The following is a 21,654-nucleotide window of genomic DNA, read 5'->3' on the forward strand; positions in this document are numbered from 1 at the left end:
TGTGATTGGGCTCTATTAGAACCTTGTCTTTAAGATTACCGCCCCTCCCCCATTACCTTGAAAGAAGCAGTGAGAGTTTGGTGGTGCTTTGTTTTTTTAAGGAGACTAGAAAAAGAGAAGAGAGTGAATTCATTCATTTTCTACTATGAAAAGTGGGTTGCTAAGCACTCAAGGATGCTTAAAAGAAATAATACAGACCAGTGACATGGTTGCTATATTTAAAACATGGCTTTCCAGCACCACCATTAAGTTTATTTATTTAAAGTGTTGTGGAGTACTTTCATCCACAAAGACTTCAGCTTTGGGGAGCGTCTAGTAAAATGAAGTTCCAGATTCATGACAATGCCATCAGTGTAGCCCTGTGGGGTAGTGCTTCCTGAAATTGTGAGATACAAAAGAAATAATTTTTTGTTAAGACAAACAGTATTTCTGTATACAGTGGTACCTCGGGTTACATATGCTTCAGGTTACATATGCTTCAGGTTACAGACTCCGCTAACCCAGAAATATTACTTTGCTTCAGGATGAGAATAGAAATCATGCTCCGGCGGTGCAGCAGCAGCGGGAGGCCCCATTAGCTAAAGTGGTGCTTCAGGTTAAGAACAGTTTCAGTTAGGAACGGACCTCTGGAACAAATTAAGTAATTAACCTGAGGTACCACTGTATTGAGTTTGAGTATCTGAGTATACACAGGATAGACACTTATACTGCAGTTCTTTGTTCACTTAGCTGTGAATAAGCCTTTTGGGGACCATTGGTCCATGTAGGTCAGTGTTTTGTACACTGACTGGTCATGAATGTCCAGGGCTTAAGGTGGGACATTTCCAGACCTACCTGGAGATTGAAACCGGGACCATCTCCATGCAAAACAGATGCTCTACCACTGAGCTAATGGCCTGACCTAAGTATGCATGCACAGAATTGCTCTATCACTCTGTAGTCTGTAAAACAGGGAGAGAAACCTCAGCCTGCAGTCCAGTTGCATCCCCCAGACCTCTCTGCGTGACCGTAAGGACTCTGCCTGGGCTACACTCCCTCTCTAGCAGCACTTCTTCTCCCCAGGCCACTTCCTTCACCATCCCTTTTGCCTTCCTAAATGTTTTTGCCTGGCCGGCTAGTGAACAGATCACTGGATTTACTTTGCCAAGAGTTATTCATGTGTCTAGCAATATTGTTCTGTGCTTCCCTACAATTCCCTATTATAATGATGGCAGGCCCCATGGCGTAGTGTTCTCAGCATCACACTTAGTATCACCATTGCTCCCCCCCCAATATATATATATAGGGGTACTCTCTTTCCGTCTGAGACTTGTGGAACACCATGACAGGAAATGAGGCAGCCATCAGGGGTAGCAATGGAACAGACGATTCACCATTCTAGAGAAGAAACTATTTTTTTTTTTACTTTTTTCATTTCTTCTCTCGTTAGATGAAAAAAAATATGTTTAAGGGTTTGCGTACCTTCAGGAAAAAAGCACTGAGTATCACACCAAAATAACACTTAAAATTCACAAATCTCTTATAAGCTAATAGTGATTCTTGATTAGTCTCCTATTCTGTACTTTTTTCTGAGGGGACTCAGGGGTACGCATACCCCTAAAGATTTTGTGAATCTTAGTTTGGCCTCATTGAGGGACAGATTTCAATATAAGTAGGAAAATGAGAGTACCTCTAAACAATTTTTAGGAAAAAAAGCACTGCTCCTATTAATAGAAATAATAACAGCTGGAAACAACTCATCGGCTCCTGTCAAAAATTGAAGTTTATTAAATTTCCTCCACCTCTTTCCTCCCTCCTATTGCAATGAATTTGGGATTTGAAGGAAGAGAGACACTTTTGGAGATCATTAGTACTTGTTTTGAAAAAGATAGGAGAATCCATTCCTGGTTAAAATGTGCTTTAGTATCTTTTCATAGACTAAAGTCCCAGAGATTGTTCCCCCACCCTCCATGAATTTAATGAAAAAAAAGTGTGGCACAGTCATTACTTACAGAGCTTGAGAGAATGGCATGCTCCAGTGAATTCTATATAACACACCAGTTCTTTTAGGATTGGAAGTAATAGCAGTAGGTTGGCTTTCTTTTAAATATCTAAAGACTGTGATTCAAAGGGAAAAAAGAAATCTCAATACTTGACTGGTTTCTAAATAGGTGTTCTGAACTCTAATGGGCTTAATAATCTTATTCCAAGGAAAGCAGTTGAAATGTAAAAGCTTTTAAATACTGTATATGTAAACAAACTAGGGAAGGTAATCCAATTTATCTTGGGAAGGGGTTTGCATATGGATGACACTAGACAAAACCTTCTGGTAAGCACACACAGTGACGCAGCTGACAGGAGGCCACATCGCTGCGCCTCCCTATCAGCAGCTACTCTTACAGGCAGACTAGATTGTTCAGCCCCATATAAGAATCTGGGTGGAAACTATGAGAGCATTGCAAAATTCAGAGAAGTATGCATTTCAAAGGATAAGTGCATTTTGGATCATGTAATGTTTGAGAGATCGCAAAATAGGTTCAGATAAGAATGCGAGCCAAATCAATTTTAACACAGGCTTAGTGTTTAGTAGGATGAACATTCCAGTCCTAAACATTTTTACTAGAGTCAAAAAGAGTTGTTCTTGTTGGCATCCGTCTGTCTTGAGAGACAATGGAGTGTGTCTCCAAGAGTGAAGTCAAACTGCTGTGTTAACACCACCGAAGTGACCTCCACAGGCCACAAGACTGGGCAGTGTGTATGGTGGTCCTGGGCTGCTCAGATGACAAGGTCCCTCTCACTGCTTTGCTGATGTGGTCCAAAGGAAAGCAGAGCAATATGGTTGGCCCCAGCTTGGCTGCTGGGGTTGCTGGAAGGAGGCCAAGATGCCATCCAATCATCTTAAGAAGCTACTCTGGATTTGTGCAGGATTACTCCTTAGCCTTTTTTCATCCCAAAGATATTCCACAAGACAGTGGAGCTTTAGGATCAGAGTTTTCCTTCTCCTTGATGGGCTACCAGGTTGTGAAGCCACATCTGCCCCTCACATCCCAGCAGAAACTGCCTTCTTGACAGTTGGACCCACTATTAGTCTCATCTGCTCAATCCACAGGAGCCTGTCTTTGCATGCAGGGCAAGTTCCTGAGAGGAGTGTGGACATTTGTTTAACAATGTCCTATGTTTCCTGTTTTGCCCGAATTTAAATATTTAAATTTTACAGTGAATTGAATTTCAAATTAAATCTGAATTTGACCTCATAATTTAGCTTTCTTAAAAACAAGTTTGGCACTCAACAAATAGAAAATCAAGCTAAATTATGAGGTCAGATTCAGATTCAATGCTGGCTAAGCCTGGCTGAGTTGGGAATCACCTGAGCCAGAGATCCTTTGCATACTAAGCTGCTGATCCCAGTGGATCTTGCCATAGGCTTGTTTCCTATTATGCTGCATGTCAGCTATGTATGTCAGCTATCTCAATTAAATTACCACTGAAATTCATATATTGAAATCAACTCGAACCAAATGTGAAATATTCAGTTAAAAATACATCAGGGAATATTAGGACATTATTTATGTTTAAAATGTTCAGAAAGAAATTCTGAGAATAATTTTTGAGAGCATATGCATTTCAGCCCTTAATTGCACCAATATATCTGCTTGGAAGAACAGTGCAACATCATGCATTTCTGTTTGTGGTGTTGTAATAGTGCACAGATTGATACTCAGCTGCAGGTCTGCAGTTTGCACTAAATCTTAGACCCGAGCCGTCTGCTTGTAAGTGAGTCCAGGTATCTTAATATCCATGAAATCCACTAACTGTCAAAAGGCTGTTTTACATGCCATGGTGCCACAGATTTGAGTGCATATAATGCACATAACATAATGCAAGAAATGCATTTTAATTAAATTTCATATCATGAAAGAATACAAGGTAATATCCAAGGTGCTCCATGCCCCTGCAGAAGACCTGCATGAGCAGAATACAGAGGGTCATTCCTCCTGACGGGAGCAAGCCAGCAGGAAATCACACCGAGCAAGTTGGAGCTAACTTTTTTATTAGCAAAAACAGGATTTGAACAGGGGTGTCAGGCCTAATGAGCAAAGCAACTCATCTCCAGTTGCTGAGACTGAAGGCCCCTGCCTCCTCACAACTGCCCAAGTTCTTTCCAGTGTTTTACCCAAGCAATCTGAGACTGTGCCTGCGTAAAGCTAACTTCTCCTCTGCCCTTTTCATGCCTCTTGTGGTTCTCGGAAACCAGGGAGGAGGGAAGCTTGTCCCAGCAGGAGGGTGAGACAGCCGTGCCTCTTCCTCAGTCAGACTCAGATCTGCCTCTTGACCTCCCTCCTTTTCTGCTTCAACTTCTGCATCTGATTCTGGACGTCTCTCTGCCGCAGACTCTCCCAGCTCACTAAGCCCTGTTACCTCTTCAGCTTCCTGCACCACCACCTCTTCTCAACTTCTCCCTCTTCTGCCTCTCACCACTCATTGTCATTCTACCACCAGTTCCTGTGCACTGAGCTGGTTCCTTCCACTACTCTTCTGTGTCTAACCAGATGCCTCCTCTCAGTGCAAAACTGCTCTGTAAGGTCCCCAGGTCAGCAGTGGGAAAATCATCAGATAGCACCCATAGTCCTTCAGTGCATCCATATTTATTAGTGTGCCTGCATCTTCTTCCTGAGCTTTACAGTATCTTCAATATTTTGTCCAAGAGTTCAGCATCAAGTATATATTTTGCAGAGGTGTTCAGTACCAAGTACAATGAAGCAAAGAAAGAAAGAAAGAAAGAAAGAAAGAAAGAAAGAAAGAAAGAAAGAAAGAAAGAAAGAAAGAAAAGCTGACATGGATAACCCAAGGATAAGAAAAAAACAAATAAACAATTACTTTTCTCCATAACTAACCACATATTTATGAGCCCTTTAGTTATTCTGCACCATATGGTATCAGAAAACATGAGCAGTTCCCTGTGTCAGTTTAGGGAAAGCATAATGTGTTATTTCGCCTTTGTTACAAAAGTAGCAGCCATATTCTCTCCTTAAAAATAATAGGAAATATTTGTCCAGCAACATAGCATCTGTTAGGGAGCAAAGCAATAGATTCAGTTCTAAAAGCTTGATTTACAGGGGAAACCTAACAACATCTACTCAAAGGTAAGTCCTTCTGACAAGTCAGTGGCGAGAGTGTGCCCTGGTCGCCTGTGGACAGCGCTAGGTCCCAACATGTGTGTCAGCACAAAATGGCTCCCATGAGCGGCAAAAAAGAGGTGCCAGTTCTCTATACTGGTGAGTACTGTCACACACATAAAGCTTTGCTCCTGGGTAAGTTAGCACTGCAGCCCTAGATAAGAACTTTCTAGTTTTCATTAGTTAAGGCTATACTTGCTTGTGTCATTTTTGCTTATGTAAAGATTTGTATTAAATATGTGACTCAAATCAAAGTTCTCTCCCCACATTAGACCTGTTCCAGAGGTGGATTTAGAGAACTGTTGCTGGTTTGGTCATACTGGGGGTGAAGCTTTGGGGGTGCTGCAGAGGACAGCACAACCATTATTTAGAATGGAGCATGAGAGACGGGGGTGGATGGGGGATGGATTCTGGCACTGACAGGACACCATTGAAATTTGAGACTCCAGGGCCCACCACTGCCTATGAGCTGCTACCAGATTTCAAGTAGGATATATGCTGCCTATGTCCGTCATCCAGGAAACACATACTGGAGATGCTAAAGTGTGGTAGAGATGGTGTTCAGTATCTCTCGAGGAAGAACAGTTTGAGGGTAAAATGGGAATCCAGAATGAACAGTTTGGTGGATGAGGCTTGAATCAATAGCAGCCTGATTTAATATTAACTTGATTGTGTGAAATTTTCATAGATTATAAAAGATGAGGTCAGCAAAGAGGTCAACATCTGTATTTGTTGAAAGCTGGATGCTGAAAGCTGCCTTTCAAAGTGGAGGTTAATTGTTTGGCTTAAAAGTGTAATTTATTTTTTGATGCTGAATTAGCAATACTTAGGCATATTATGCATGCATTGGTAAAGAAAGCAGATTAGTTAAGCCTCTGTAAATGAATTTCAAAAAGCCCTGGTTTTGAAACAGAGTATGTGTAACACAGTGTAACAAGACATGGGATATCATTAAATAAATTAAGCATCTGTTCATGTGTTGTTTGATTTGTTAAAATTAGGACCTGAGTCATAATATTTGACTGTTTTATTTACAGCCATTCTGCTAGTTGCAAGCTGCATGTACTTCTTTCTCTCTAAAGCAAGAAAAGGGCTTTCCCTTTTACCTCAAATTCTGTAAAGGTATTTGATATTAAGTTTCTGAAGTGCAGCCAAAGGTATTTGGGGGAATATATGTATCTCTGACATCACAAATGCTTAAAAATGAAGTGCTTTCTCTTTCAGTGCCCTATGGAACAAGTATGTCATTTTTTAAACCTTTGCGATTTCAGTGAAGCTCACGTTCTCCAAAACACCTTTGGCTTCAATTCATAAACCTAATTTTAAATATTTTTCCAGAGTTTGTGGGTTGCAGCCTATTATAGAGGTTGTAGAAAAAATTATTGCAGAGACTGAACTATTATGTTGTTTGCTGCAGTAATTAGTACAAAAGTAGTGGTGTAGATGTCCAATAATTTAATAAGGGTGGAGAGCATGAGACATTCATGGCATCCATTCAGCTTCTCTTAAATTTCTGAGATTTTCTACTTTTATAAAAGCTTTACAGTCCTTTGACATCAAGGTAAGCTTGAAATTGTTGGTCCAAGGAAATACACACACACACACACACACACACACACACACACACCCCTTCTGGGACACCAAGATCCATGTTTGAAGCAAGTACTCTTTGGTAAGAGAACCCCAGCAGACATTTGATTATGCGTGCCAAAACTTTCTTCTTCCTTTTGCAAAGTAAAAGACCACATATTTGGTAAGTTAAAAATGTGTGGTAAGTTAAAAATTGTATACTTAAATACTCTCCAAATGTCAGATTCATGTGCTTTTCCATACAGCATTCAGAAAAAGTTCCACAGGCAGTAAAACTTGACTTAGTTATAGTGATGAAAGTTCCTAAATTATTGGTATGGGAACACAAGAGCCATGTGGCTAAGCTGGAACAACCAACCTAGCCTCTTCAAACACTGAGCTTTTCAGGTCTACTAGAGAGATCAATGGCTCGATTACCTTGTCCTTCCCAAGGGGAACTAAGCCTGGCAGGGCAGGCTAAGCCTGGGTCATGTACAGCAGTGCTACTCAAAGTGGTGGTCCATGGACTGGTTCTGGTCCACGAGCCATCAGCTGCTGGTCCTCAGCTACTCCACCACAGCCCAGGCTGGGTTGGGACTCTTCAGGGAGCAAATATGATACCTGACCCTGGCATGTTGGAAAACCACCGTCACCTCTCCGCTGGGAAGCGCTGAGCAAAGGCGAGTCCCCAGGCAACGCGGCCGATTTGATTGGCACAAGGCATGCAAGCTCCACCCCCCAGTTGTTCTTAGACTCCTTATTGGGTGAGCAACGCAGCCAAGCAACACAGTTGGAGCCTCCCTCCTCCCTGGCCGGCAGGGAGGGAGGGAGAGGAGCTGCTTCCTTTGAAACCCGGGAAATTTAAGGGACATCATCAATAAGGGACAGCAGCGGGACATGGCGCTGGGATAATGGAGTTTCCCGCCAAATGAGGGACGGTTGACAGCTATGCATCAGATAGCTTGAGAAGCACTGGTGTACAGCTTTCTACATGCACATGTGACATGAGCAAGTTCACAAAGCAGGAAGCTCTAGATCTGCTATCATACGTGAACCAATAATCAAGAGCACCATCAGCCACTGCCTAGCATTCATCTGCCACGTGTTCTCCCTCACTACTCTCATATAAGCTTCAAGCCTAGCTGAGACCAAACTACATGGTGCAACAGCAGCAACATTTGCCAAATCTCAGTTCTGGCCTTAGGCTTGGCTTTCTGACACTTCTGGGTTGCAGCCAGAGCCAGGTCATGTATGAACCAGTTACTTGGTTGTTCCTGCTATAGCTAAATTATTATTATTTCCTCTGGCCAGCTCTTCATTTGATCTCCCTTCCACATTTTGTTTCATTGCACGTGCATACCTATAATTCTATTCTCTACATTAGCTGAGGCAGGAAATGTATACAGAAGAGGCTATTCTGTTTAAATACCAGAATTAATATTCGTGTGTGTTCCTTCTCGCTGCCTAATTCAAATGCCCCAAAGAAGATTTCTTCAGCATTTAAAAAAGAGAAAAATCTGGATCTGCTACTTTATATCCAAACGGTGCTAGAAATCTTTCCTAGTGAACATTCATTCTTTTCTTATATGGGTACAGAAGGTAGTAAAATAAGGTAATAAAAGATAAAGGACCTGTGTGCACCTGGCAGTGAGGTACATACACAGGTAAATCATAGGTAATCACAATTGTAATACCTTCTTTCCAGCTGTTCCTCTCTTCTGCTTTTACATTGGCAGATCCTTTCCAGGGGTTGTATTATATGACATGATATAATAATAATTACTGCTACTATTATCATTAGGAGGAGTGGCGGTTCCAACAGAATCCCATTGCCTTGCACTGTTGCTTGTGCAAAAGGTTTAAAATAGAAGAAAAAAGCACCAGCAATGCAATGTAATCATTTTGTTATGCTGATTTTCTTACCTAATGTACAACCTCAAAGGGTAGTAGTGTTTATGAATCCCGTCTGATCTGAAGTGCATTTTCCAAGTGGATTCAAATCCCTAAGCAGCTTCTTAGAGGGTCACTTTTATTACGAAGAGAGATAGCTGGAGGTGTGTGAAGATTTTTGCCCTATTTGATCACAAATTGCGTATCTAAACTGAGCCTGCTTAGAGGCATGCATGAAGGCAATATGGTTAATAAATAAAGAAGTCATTTAACATTTTGGTTACCTCACCTCAAAAAGGATCTTGTAGAGTTGGGAAAGGCAACCAAAATGATCCAAGGGATAAAGCAACTCTCTCCCCCCCCCCCAGGTTGCAGTGTTTGGGATGTTTTAGCTTGGAGAAAAGGAGAGTAAGGCGTGACGTGATAGATGTATATAATATTATGCATGGCATGTGGAAATTGGATAGGGGGAAAAGTTTTTCCCACTCTCTCCAAAAACACTGGAACTTATGGGCGTTCAGTGAAGCTGAATGTGGGAAGATTCCGGACAGATACAAGGAAATACTTCTTTACATTTGAGGGCAGCTCTGTTTAGGGAAGGGTATAAATAAATTATTAATTAATTAATTAATTAATTAATTAATTAATTAATTAATTACAATTAATTAATTACAAAGAGCATATTTAAACTCTGGAACTCGTTCCCCCAAGAGGCGGCGATGGTCACCACCCTGGATGCCTTTAAAAGGAAATCTGACATATTCATGGACTGCTTAGGTGTTTCCCACAGGTTTCTGGTTGGCCACTAGACTAGGCGTGCCAATGTTCCAGCAGGCTTTTCTTATCTTCTTATTTATATACACTTTCAAGTGTTTAAAGCATCACACATGCATTATATGCTAGATGCTCTGATCCTTACAACAACCTGGAAAGGTATGTTAGTATTAATATCCCCGTATTGCAGACAGGGTAAACTGAAACTGAGAGACAGTGTCTTGCTTAAGACCCCCCCCCCCAAGTCAGTTGCTGTTGTTGCTGTTTTTCTTCTTGGCAGTGGCAGTTTCCTGAGGTGTTTCTGCGGCCACTGTAAGTAACAGCAGCAGCAAATGTGTTGGTAGGCTTTTCAGCATTCTGTGCCATCCACAATGCCCCTGACCTAATATCATCATTGTGGGGCATTGTAGAAAGCAACCAGCACCCACCACCCACACATGCACACACACAATGTGGAAAGTATTTGGCAAAACAGACCTCTCTCTCTCTCTCTCTCTCTCTCTCTCTCTCTCTCTCTCTCACACACACACACACACACACACACACACACAGGATATCATCACAAAATGCCAGCTCGTACCTTCTCAGTAGATATGGGGGAAGAGTATAAGGAAGAAGAAACTAATGTGGCCTGGCAGAGAACTAGCCAGTTCAGAGACTTTAGGGGAAGATGACATGAACTACCACAGTGCAGGAAGACAATGTGTTTATAAAGGAGAGAACCATAAAACAGGAGGGAAAACTGAAATATTCTGCTTCCCTCCTGGAGCCTGATTGGGCTGCTCCTGCAGGCCAATCAGTTGTTGCATTCTAGGATCCTACCTGCCTATTGTTCTAGGATCCAAGCTTAGTGCATAACAAAAACGTTGCTGTAGCCCAGATGATTTGTTTTTTTTACCAGATTGTGCAATGGAATCTAGCAAGTGGCACTGATCTTGGGGATGTTGAAAGGGACCATGACAACCTCTGACCACGTAGGGAAGGCCAGAGACCATATCCGAGAAATCAACAGTGTAGTCATCAGCGGTGGTGAAGACACGGATGAGGGGATAGCTTGGTGAGTGGAGCTCTCCAAATCGTCTCACAGCTGCTCATCTGTCAACAGAGTGACTTAACAGTCCTCTTCTCCAGGGGGCCTGGCATTGGAAGGCATTGCATGATGGAAGTAGACTCACACTACCTATACTATGGATTCTCCCAGAGCTGGTGCTGAGTTCTGCAGCATATTTGCCTGAATGGTTGAACCAGCTTTTCCTGTGACCATCTTTCTGCCTTTGCTGAAAGCATTTCTCACAACCTCATCTACATTCAGGATGGTCCTTGCAGTAAGCGATCCTTTCCCTTTTAAATCGGGGATATTGGCCTGCTTTTGAAACACCACGAGCCAAATCACCTAACACCAGCATAAATATTTTCTTCTCCTTCTCTTTCGGGTTTTTTTTCTTTTTTAAAGTACCAGGCCCTTCGCCCTCTTTTCACTTTGCTTCCATTAGTAGCAAATCCCCCTTGTCCTTTTTAATTTTTAATTACCATTGTCTGTTCACCTTTGTTTTACCCATGACATCTTCAATTTAAACAGTATCAGAGAGGTTGATGTGAACAGTTTTCTTTTCAGCTTAAGTGACTGCAGCTCGTTTAGTTGTTAATTATGCAGGGAGGTTTGCATGGCTGCGGCTGGTAATGTCCCAATGTCAGGTCCGTGTCTGGCCGGCTGAGCTTGTAAAAAGGATTATGATGTATATATGGTTCGTGGCTAAGAGGGCTAATGAAAGGACCTCATTTAGTCAAACACAATTAATTAAACGAACTTATGATATTAACCCATCTTTCCATGCATGTATAATTTATATTAATTGATCCCCCTGCATTGAGAATGACCAATCAGGTGGGCTGCTGCAGAAGGACCATTAGCATTAGTTTGATGCAAACCGTAATTGATGGGTCAGTGTGTTTTAGAGATGTAGCTGAAGCTTTGTTAATTGTCATAAGAAGTTCAAATTGATTGTGTCTGCATTAGTACATAAATTTAAATTGATTAATGTTTTGTTCTAAAATTAATGTCTGTACTGGATGGGGGGGTGCTACAATGCTTTATTTATTGGATTCATTAATGCACTCGGGGAAGGGGGGAAATAGCAGGGAAGTTAGGTAACGGAGAGTAGATCGTTAAGGATGAGTTCAGTGGAGCCATTTGAGGGACAGCATTCCGACGCTTAGTCTGAGCTGCTCAGCCCAACCCCGCTTTTGTTTTTAAAAATCCTCCCCCCCCCACACACACATACGCACCCAACAACCCACACATTTTGAAGTTCAAGCGCACACAATCCAAAAGAAGCCACAAGGCTTGAGCATTTAATTAAAATACTTTGGAAGATCATTGCAGGAGGAATAACCTTACATACGGGAAGCTGAGAGAAACAGAACATGATATTGAGGAACCCTGGGGATGGCGGATGATTTCTCATGTAGTTAAAGGCCAGTGCTATTTAAACTCTTATTCAGTCCCTAAACATTCCTTTCAAACCTGTCTTCTGCATATGCTGGCTCTAACTTGCACAGAATCATGGTAGCTAAGAGGATAGAGAGGCGACAGTGGTATAATCACCATGCAGTTGTGCATAACTTGTGAGTGTGTGCGTGTGTGCTGCTTTAGCAAGAAATTGCAGTGTAAATTTACACAGTTTTATATCTGTCTGTCTCTGCTATACTCAAGCCACATGTTGGACTCTGTGTTGCATGGCGTCTGCCCTTTCGCCATGGTTTATAGCACCCACACATGGTACAGTTTGTTCTCCTGGTGATCACTTTGTTTTTCAGTATCTTCCCCCTTTCTGACATGCAATTTTGCAGGGCCAAAGCAAAGAACAAGATCTCCTGGGGTGGGTTGTGGAGTCACCTCAAGTCGTTTATAACTCCCCCTTTTCTGTCTTCCCAAAGAAAAACTTGACATCTGTTTTGTATAAACTAATTTAAACCGAAAGCGTGTAATGCATCCCAACCCCTTTTTGCAAAATGCCTCTTTATTTTATTGGAGGAATAAAGCAGTTTGACTGTTCGGCTTTTACTATGGCGCAATCATGTTCTAAGAAATGGGACCTCTCCATTTTTCATGAGGAAGCATTCTGAACCGCACACAGTAGAGAAGATTAGATATCTTCTCCTTGCTGTCTTATTGAAGTATGGGATGCAATGTATTATTTACAGTCAGTTCCTGGAGCCTAAAGAGAGTTGAAATATATTCAAATAACACTCCATGTGGTGGCACTAGCGAGCAGCAAACATCATCATAATTGGTTCCTTGGGCACATTTTTTACTCTCGGAACTTTTGAGGTTGTGATAATGGGCATCCCTGACTTGTTTTTCTATTTCTTTTCCCTTCTTTAAAAAAACACAATTCAAATCAAAGTCATATTGTTCCAGGGCAATAGGAATAAAGTGATGAGATCTGTCACACACAGCAATATCTGCATTCCTTTTGACAGCCTGGGTAAATGAAGTTCTTATTACTAGCTTAAATTATATGTTGAGTGCTGCTCTTTTTATATGCCAGCTTTGCATGGCATGTGCAATATAAGTAAAAAATGCTGTACATACTCCAGTTGTGTTTCTGCCTTTGCTGTATACTTCATGTTCATAGTTATGGTTTCTTTGAATGTACACTTGCTGTTCGTGTTGAGGATTTTCTCAGCTCTGATTCTGAAATTGCAAAGCTTTATTCTGAATGACATTTGGATGTTTTCAACCATGCATAAGCAAATGATGTATCTTACGCGGGGAAAGCATGAAAAGCTTCCCTGTGTATGTCACACACACACACACACACACGACAGGGAAGGGGTATTAAAAGGGGAATTTATTACTAAAATCACATGGGGGGGGAGGGAAGGGAGAACTCTGTGCTACTGCATGATATGCTAGAAATTTTCACTGCAGGCATATTGTGCGCATCGGCGAGAATAGAGGAAGAATGAGCACCTTGGGAGCCACTGTTTTAAATTCAAACACTTGCTGTCATCCCTCCCCCCCCCCCCGCAAAAAGTCAGGAAAGTAAAAGAATAAAAGATGGTGCAATTTGAAATAATGCTGCCTTTAATTTCACAGTTTTCGTGAATAGATCACAGATATCCCACGAGTGGAAATTAATTTGATTTGGTTTCTACCTCCCCCCCCCCAAAAAAAATCTAGCTAAACAATTAAAAGCAGTATGTGCTGTTGCTTAAGAGTAATTCTTTAGTTAATTGCTTAGTGGTTTAGTCTGCTGCCTGCGCAGTGCATCTGGGCCAGGCCCCCTCATTTTATTTATCTGGATACCCCACTTCCGCTCCTGATATCATATCTTTAACAAAGCCTGTCTTGAACTTTTTTCATCTCACCTTACGTGCTTCTTCATTGCAAGTTGAGGACACTCCCCTTCAATTTGCTTATTTGACCCCGCAACCCTCTTCCCAGTCTCGCCTTTCCGAAACAGACTGAAATCTTCTTGGTCATCAACCCTATCTCTGCTGTGTCCTGTACATCACCTGGTACAATGTTGCCACTGAATCAAAGTGTAGCGTATAGGTGTGCAGGAAGCTGTCTTATACTGAATCAGATCATTGGCCCATCTAGTTCGCACTGCCTTGCAGCATCTCTTCAGGGTTTCAGGCAGGGAATCTCTCCTAGGCTTACCTGGAGATGCATGAGTTTGCACTTGGGACCTTCTGCATGGGTTGAAGGTTGAGCTGCCAAGTGTATTCCTCCTCCTATATTACTCCTATATTCCCTGCAGGAATGTCAGGGATAACTAAGATGCTTGCAAGAGGCAAATCTGGTTCTCAAACGATGCATCCTCTGGGCTGCTTCATGGGCAAGAAATTCACATGCTTATTGTGGGAACTCATGGGGTTCCTGTAGAAACGCTGCCTGGTTGATGAACTTGCTACCTAGACTTGACTATGATTTTATCCATGTGATGCTCTATGGCTTTCCTTGCATTGGCAAAGGGGAGGGTGCCTCCTGTTTGTAATTCAGCTCCCCGGGGGGGACATGTGGGTGGTGGGAGTCTTGCTTTGCTGTCTATCTAAAAGTAACACTGCCTCCCTGCCGACAGAGGAGCAGCATTATTTAGATGCATAGCAATTAAGACTCTTACCTCCTGACATAGACCTTCTCCAGTTAAATCAAGAGTTTGAGCAAAGATAGGGTAGTGGGGGTTTATTCTTTATATGCTTTTTTTCATAGTCTGTTTCCTATGCAGCAATCACCAAATGGATATTTATTTCCTCAGGAATGGTCAGTGTATGTATGTATCCATGCATGCATGTATGCATGTATTTGCAATATATTTAGCCTGTTCATTGTCATATTCCCAGGCTAGGGGACATCACACACACACACACACACAGAGAGAGAGAAAGAGAGAGAGAATGGATTCTAGGAACAATATAATGAGAACAATAAAACATCCTTAAAATAACAATGCCAGTATCTAATATATAAGTTGTAGCCATTTTCTTTTCTGTTTTTCAAAGTTTCTTTCCTGTTTCTCTGTTTCTAGATATTTTACACATATTTTTTCTTATTTCTTCCCCTCTCTCTGTGCAGCTAAAAAAATATTTTCCTTTGCTTTTTGGTTGACCTTTCAAGATTTTACATGTGTGCTGTGTCAGTTTACACAAGATTTTACATATGTGCTATGTCAGTTTAGACAAATTATTTGTTTAATATGTTTGCTCAGTATGGATTTCTACTATAGATCGTTATAGTAAAAGGATTTTGTGGTCCCTAACATTGTACTATTGACCCCTAGAAAGTGTTCTCATAGCATATCTGTGGATATGTGGTACTCTCACTTATGATTTAATGTATGATGTTTATATTTCTGTTATTCCTAACATAATATATATGCAAATTATAGATCAATTTCTTTAACTAACATAGATGCTAAGATATTAACAGCGATGTTGATAAATATAGCTCAGGCAATGTTGTACCGAACATTCAGATCCAGTGGCCTTTCTTTGAATAGACAGTGAATAGCCCATTTATGATTGATAACTGATTTGGTTGTCCTGAACAGCCATAGAATGGATTCAGCGGCACTTATTTCCCAATAGTCTTTATTTATCTTATTGTAACCATATTCAATAGTTTTACAGCATCTTAATATTTGTTACTGATTTGTTTGGAAGTGGGATGAATGGATAAATAAACAAATAACTATACTCTTGGATCCATTCTAGCCCTGCAAGGGGAGATGCTCAGCACCTTAGTTTCCACAATCCAGAGGCAAAGGGATATATGGAAGAAGTGGTGACTTGAGCAATGAGGTTTTCTAGCAGGCCCATCAGTTTGCCCCATTCTCATGGTCACCAGACAGCTGGAAGGAGAGGTGAGCGGGACAACTGATGATTTCCCTTAGCTTTGAAAGTGGTGAAACTAAAGGCAGGGAAAAGCCAGGGAGAGGGAATGGAGAAGAGTGTAGAAACTGGCAAAGCACTTGAAACAGTTCCTTGCTGTACAATAATCCCCATGGCTGGTAAGTAGGAGGGAATCATTCCATCATTAGGGCTGCTCAGTACAAACAGCTAATCCCAGGCTGGGGCAGGATGGGCTCACTGCTCTGAGTCAGTGGGGTTTCCCAAGGCATACCAGTCTCCATCAAGACAGGAAGCAGCAACAGTCTGGAAGCACCCATTTTCTATCGTGAGTTGGGATTCAGTCACCTACTGGCAAATTCACGTTGCACAATTACAGCAAACCCCCTTCCCACAGAAGACTGGACTTTACACGATGATGAACGTCACCGTGAAATGCACTTGAAATTGTGGGATAACACTTGCTTTGGTTCAATGTCATATAACCATGCAGTAAAGAGATTGGAATGAATGTTCAACAAACAAGTCACCTTGATTTTACAATGCCACACAGGATTTAACTTGGCTTTGAATCCATGTAAGTTTTCTCAGCTTTCCCGGCTGCCTCTGTTTTTCAGGATGGAGTCTTGAGACTTTATTTACTCTTGCTGCTTTGCTGTTGTGTTTATGTTTTCTGCTATCATACCTGCAGCAAGAGAGAGGGAGAAAACAGCATGAGAAATTAGTTCTATGCCTTTAAATTGGCTGTATGATCTGTAGCTTTCCACCAATCCTACCCCAAAGGAAAACTTGCAAGCTTTCCCCTTCTTGTTTATGATTATTGTGGCCTAATCCGAGGAATATTTGTCCCTTTGTCATGTTACTTTAGCAGGGTGTGTTGAACAAAGTGAACAGGTGCCCCCTTGTATTGATCAGCGATCATGGCAAAGAGCTATTATTAGATTTTGAAGGGGGAAAGGGAAAGCATTAGAAATGAAAAGGGGAAAGTGGGACAGGTTATTGATGATGGTAATAACAGTGTTCAGTGGTCTCCAAACACCGGAGCTGTAAAGTTGACCAGATGAGGAGATATCAGTATAGATATGTTGAGAGGAACAGACAATATGAAGAAGTATGGAGCATATTGTCTTACCTGGCAGAGTTATTAAAGTTCATTGCAGGAAGATGAACTGTTTCAATATGTTAAACACTTGAGGCTGTTAGGAAAGAGTCGCTGTCACAGAAAGAGGCATTGTTTTGGGAGCTCTTCATTTTCTCCCCCTCCCTCTTCTTTAAAAAAAAAAATCCAGTTCGTTTCAGATCCTGCCAAGCTATAGCTGAGCTCTTTGGCGGTAACATTTTCCTCCCATTGCTTTATCATAGTAGTTCCTCCAGATGCAGAAACAAAACCTAAACAGATAGCTGTCTCTTTTCAGCAGGAGGGCCAAGGCTAGAATCCTGACTCATCTTTGTTTATATGATGGTGTAATACAGGCTTCCTCAACCTTGGCCCGCCAGATGTTTTGAGACTACAATTCCCATCATCCCTGATCCCTGGTCCTGCTGATCATGGGAGTTGTAGGCCAAAAACATCTGGAGGGCTGAGGCTGAGGAAGCCTGGTGTAATAGTTATTCTTTTTCCCATTGCCATCCCAAGTATCCTGCAAAGAACATTGACTTTTACCCATCACACCCCCACAACAAATCTTTAAAATAGGTTGGCCTGAAATAAAATGACAGGCCCAAAGTCACTAAGTGGAGATTTGAGGGCCTCTTACTCTTAGTCGAAATCCAACTGCACCACTCTGGCTTCCTACATGGGGTGTATAATGACCACAATATTTGCCCTGTATCTGAATCGATAGCATTTGGAAAAAGCCAGATCAGTTTTTGATCTATTCTATGTCATTCCAAATTGATTCATTATTTGGCTCTGGATCTGATCAGTTAAGGTCTGTTTTCTTCCTGTTGACTGAAAAGGGGAATTAAAATGGCTATAATGTTTTCCCCTTTTCATATAAGTGGATGAAATTTGCAGGCAAATGAGCACTTTCAGAGTGGATCAAGCCTGCCAACTTTCACTCAGATTCATCCAGGGGGTTTTCTGAAGAGGCCATTTAAAAGAAATTAAGATTGAATTTTCTGCCAGAATTTGTTGCAAGTGGCAGGCACGACTATTCCTTTTGAGGGAGATGAAACCTGACAAATTTCAGGAAGAGAGAGATACCTGACAAAAACATAGACATTCTTCGAAAATTGCTTTTCTCTGAATTTTTCGATGCAGCTCACCATGTTTTTGTAGTGTGTACAAAAAAATACATATACCAGGGTATATACTGAGGAAAAGCATATATTAGTGAAACCAGAATACAAAAAATGCATATCTTTGTAAAAATGAGAATTTTAGGCAAAAATTACATACAAACATTGGTTATATTAAGAGAAATTCACACTAAAATGCTAGTGAATTTTCATGTGCCCCCTTTCAAAAACAAACACAAACACCAATTAATGTGGATATGTGGAGAACTGAACTTAAGGGTAGGAATGAGAAACCGAGAAAAATGAAACAGACAGATTTACCCATCTGTAATTGCAGACACCTCAATGAGTTAGACCTTCATCTGTACTTCAAATTTCAAAGAGCCATGGCTTCTCCCATGGCTCTCAGAGTTGCCTGAGAAAATAGATTGTTAAACTACCCCAGGAATTGTAGCACTGTGAGGGGAATAGGGTTTCCTAACAACTTTCAACACTTTTAACAATCTGCACTTCCGAGCATGCTTTGGGGGAAGCTATGCCTGTTTAAAGTGGTATATTAATGCTTTAAATGTACAGTGGTACCTTGGTTCTCAAACTTAATCCGTTCCGAAAGTCCATTCCAAAACCAAAGCGTTCCAAAACCAAGGCGCACCTTCCCATAGAAAGTAATGCAATGCGGATTAATCCGTTCCTGACTTTTAAAAACAACCCCTAAAACAGCAATTTAACATGACTTTTACTATCTAATGAGACCATTGACCCATAATATGAAAGCAAGAAACAATGTACTGCAGTCACACAATCAGTCAATCAGTAGCTGACCTGGCTTCCACACATTCAGAAAAACAAAACAGAAAGAACCGCATAAACAAAAAAGCAAAGTAAATAGCAAAAACAGACAGACCTCCTTGTAGCATTCAAATCGGAAGTGTAACACTCAAAACAGAGCACGTTCAGCTTCCAAAAAAAGGTCACAAACCGGAACACTTACTTCGGGGCAAGCTACCACTGTGTAGGGCAGATGGGGCCTTAGGTCAACTGCTGAGAGAGAATGGGTGTGTGAATGGGTGTTATTCAACTAAGTTTTAATCAGAGTAGTTCCACTGAAATTAATGGCCTTCACTTAGTCATGTTCATTACTTTCAGTGGGTCTATTCTGAATAAAAATTAGTTAAAACCACCCATATCTCCTCCCCCTTAACTAGAGCTATATTGTAGGGGAAAGGCTGCAGTCTTAGGCCTGCTGATACACAATATTGTAATGAGATTCACTAGCCAGCAGAGAGTCACCATGGTTCAGAATAGGCTAATTTTTAATCCAAACAATGGCTTCCATATAATTAATTTGGTGATAATAAAAGGCAAAAATGTAATTTGGCATTCTGCTAGACAGTGAAGTGCACTAAATTAAGAGACACTGAACTCTCAAGAGTAAATTTTGCTTCAGGGTTACGCTCACTGTTGTACTGAAAGGTCACCACATGATTCAATGTTTTTAATCCTTCCAAAGTGTAATGACATTTCTAGAAAAGTTTGCCAACATATATCACAGCTGTCTATAGGGAATCTCATTTGATTCCAGTGCATAATGGAGGAACACCTCTTCTAGTGCCTGTGTGAACTATCTGTATGTTTAAACGTTGGCAGAGGTGGTTTTCATCTTATACTTGACCTGGGACAAAAATGACACCAGGCAAAGTTGTTGCTGAGGAGGGCATTCCACAGCAAAGGCCTCACTACACACACAAAAACCTAAGTGTGCAGTTGGGGCACTGGGTAAATAATCTCTACAGATTATCTGAACATCAGGGCAAAATGATATGGAATGTGCCTCATATGAAGTGGTGGCGAACTAGTCACATTGCAGATATGCTCAGACTCCAACTCCCATCAGCCCCAACCAGTATGGGAAATAATGGGAAATAATGGGCAATACTGAGAATTTTAGCCCAACAACATCTGAACTGCCACAGGTTCACCCATCATGTCTGCCTGAGACAACCTTCAGAGCTGAGGTGTGATTTGAACTGGGAATGTACATCCTAGCTCCCAGCAAATATTATTAACTTCTACGCCACAGATATTTTAAAAAGCTGTATTGTATTAATTTTGAATTTCAATATAATGAGAAGGAATGTCCCCTAGTAGAAGGTAAATTGGCAACTCTAGTTACAGCATTGGGGAAATGGTGTAGGATCTCAACTGCTGAGCTGGTTCCTGGGGCTACATTCTTTGGGTTCAGATAGCTGTCTTCCATATGTTCTTTCTTATGCTCTTAGGTTCTGTGGACCACAGATATGTGAAGCCCTCCATTTAAAGATAAATGACAAAATAACATGCAAATAACAACATATAGTGGTACCTCGGTTGTTGAACGTAATCCGCTCTTGAAGACCGTTCGACTTCTGAAACGTTTGACAACCGAGGTGCAATGGGTGGTCAGCAAATTCAATTGAGAAAATTGAGAAATGGGCCTCAGAAGCCATTCAACTTCCAAGGCGCGTTCGAAAATGGAAGCATTCACTTCTGGGTTTTCGGCATTCAAAAACCAAAACATTTGGCTTCTGAGACGCTAGAAAACCGAGGTACCACTGTATTCAGTCAAGATGCTAGTTCTCTCTGTCTCTCTCTCCCCCCTGTCCATAATAAAATCTGATATTTGAGGTACTTTTTTGTTGCCACCATTAAGACTTACAATATAAATGAGGGAAAGCCTTTTTGTATCATATATATAATTTCCATTGGTCGTGTCACAGAATTCATTCCTAATGAAGTGTGCTAAGAAGTGGCAATGCCCTACAGTATTGTCCATCTATATGCCAGGAACATCTGCTGTGTAGTTCATTTCTCCAATGTGGCCTACATGGACCCATGTAAGCTAAGACTAGAGTAAATCAATGGGTGCTCATCCATTAGGGTGAATGGGGCATTGTCCCACCAACCTCAATCTTCCCCACCCAATCCCCAACTGCCAGGCCAGGGGATGGAATTACTGACCAACTTCCTCCTCCTTAGTCTCAGCAGGGACTGCAGATGGAGACAAAACTAGTCTGGCATTCATTGGCTTTGGTTCCACCTACTGCTGGCTTCTCTTCATTCTACGCTGTCCTTCCCATTGGGCAGCAACCACCACTAAAACGAGTCCTTTCTTCTACCTCACCCCCATGTTCCCTGCTTGAAGTACAGGGACTTTTCTTCCTTTAGCAAATGCTTAGGTTCATCTGATGCAGCAATTGCTTGCTTTTTTGCTTTATGAAAGAAACATTCTGTCAGGGCTGCCATTTTGTGTGTGGTTGTTGTTGTTTTTTTGGGGGGTCCTTTCCAGAGTTTTCTTGTATGGTAGTCACTCTATTAATCTTTCTATATGAGTGGCTTCTCTGTTTAATTAAATTGGGCCCAATGAGGCATTGCACAGCCACATGATAAGCTCATTCATCTTTATTTGAGTCTTTGTTGACACCTGAGTTTGCCCTATGACATAGGTTAAGTCATTGAGTGGCCATTACCTCCTCGTTTGCTCTCTTGTGTTCCTCCTAACCACCTTCCTGAAGTCAAATCCAAATGATTTGTGCCAATTTCATGGGGCCACAAACTGGAACATCCGATAACTTTCTACATGGCTGACTTTATACAATCTCGCTTGTACATCTCGAGCGGCTGTGGCTGT

The sequence above is a fragment of the Podarcis muralis genome, chromosome 8, assembly GCF_964188315.1.
Source record: "Podarcis muralis chromosome 8, rPodMur119.hap1.1, whole genome shotgun sequence".
NCBI classification, from domain to species: Eukaryota; Metazoa; Chordata; class Lepidosauria; order Squamata; family Lacertidae; genus Podarcis; species Podarcis muralis.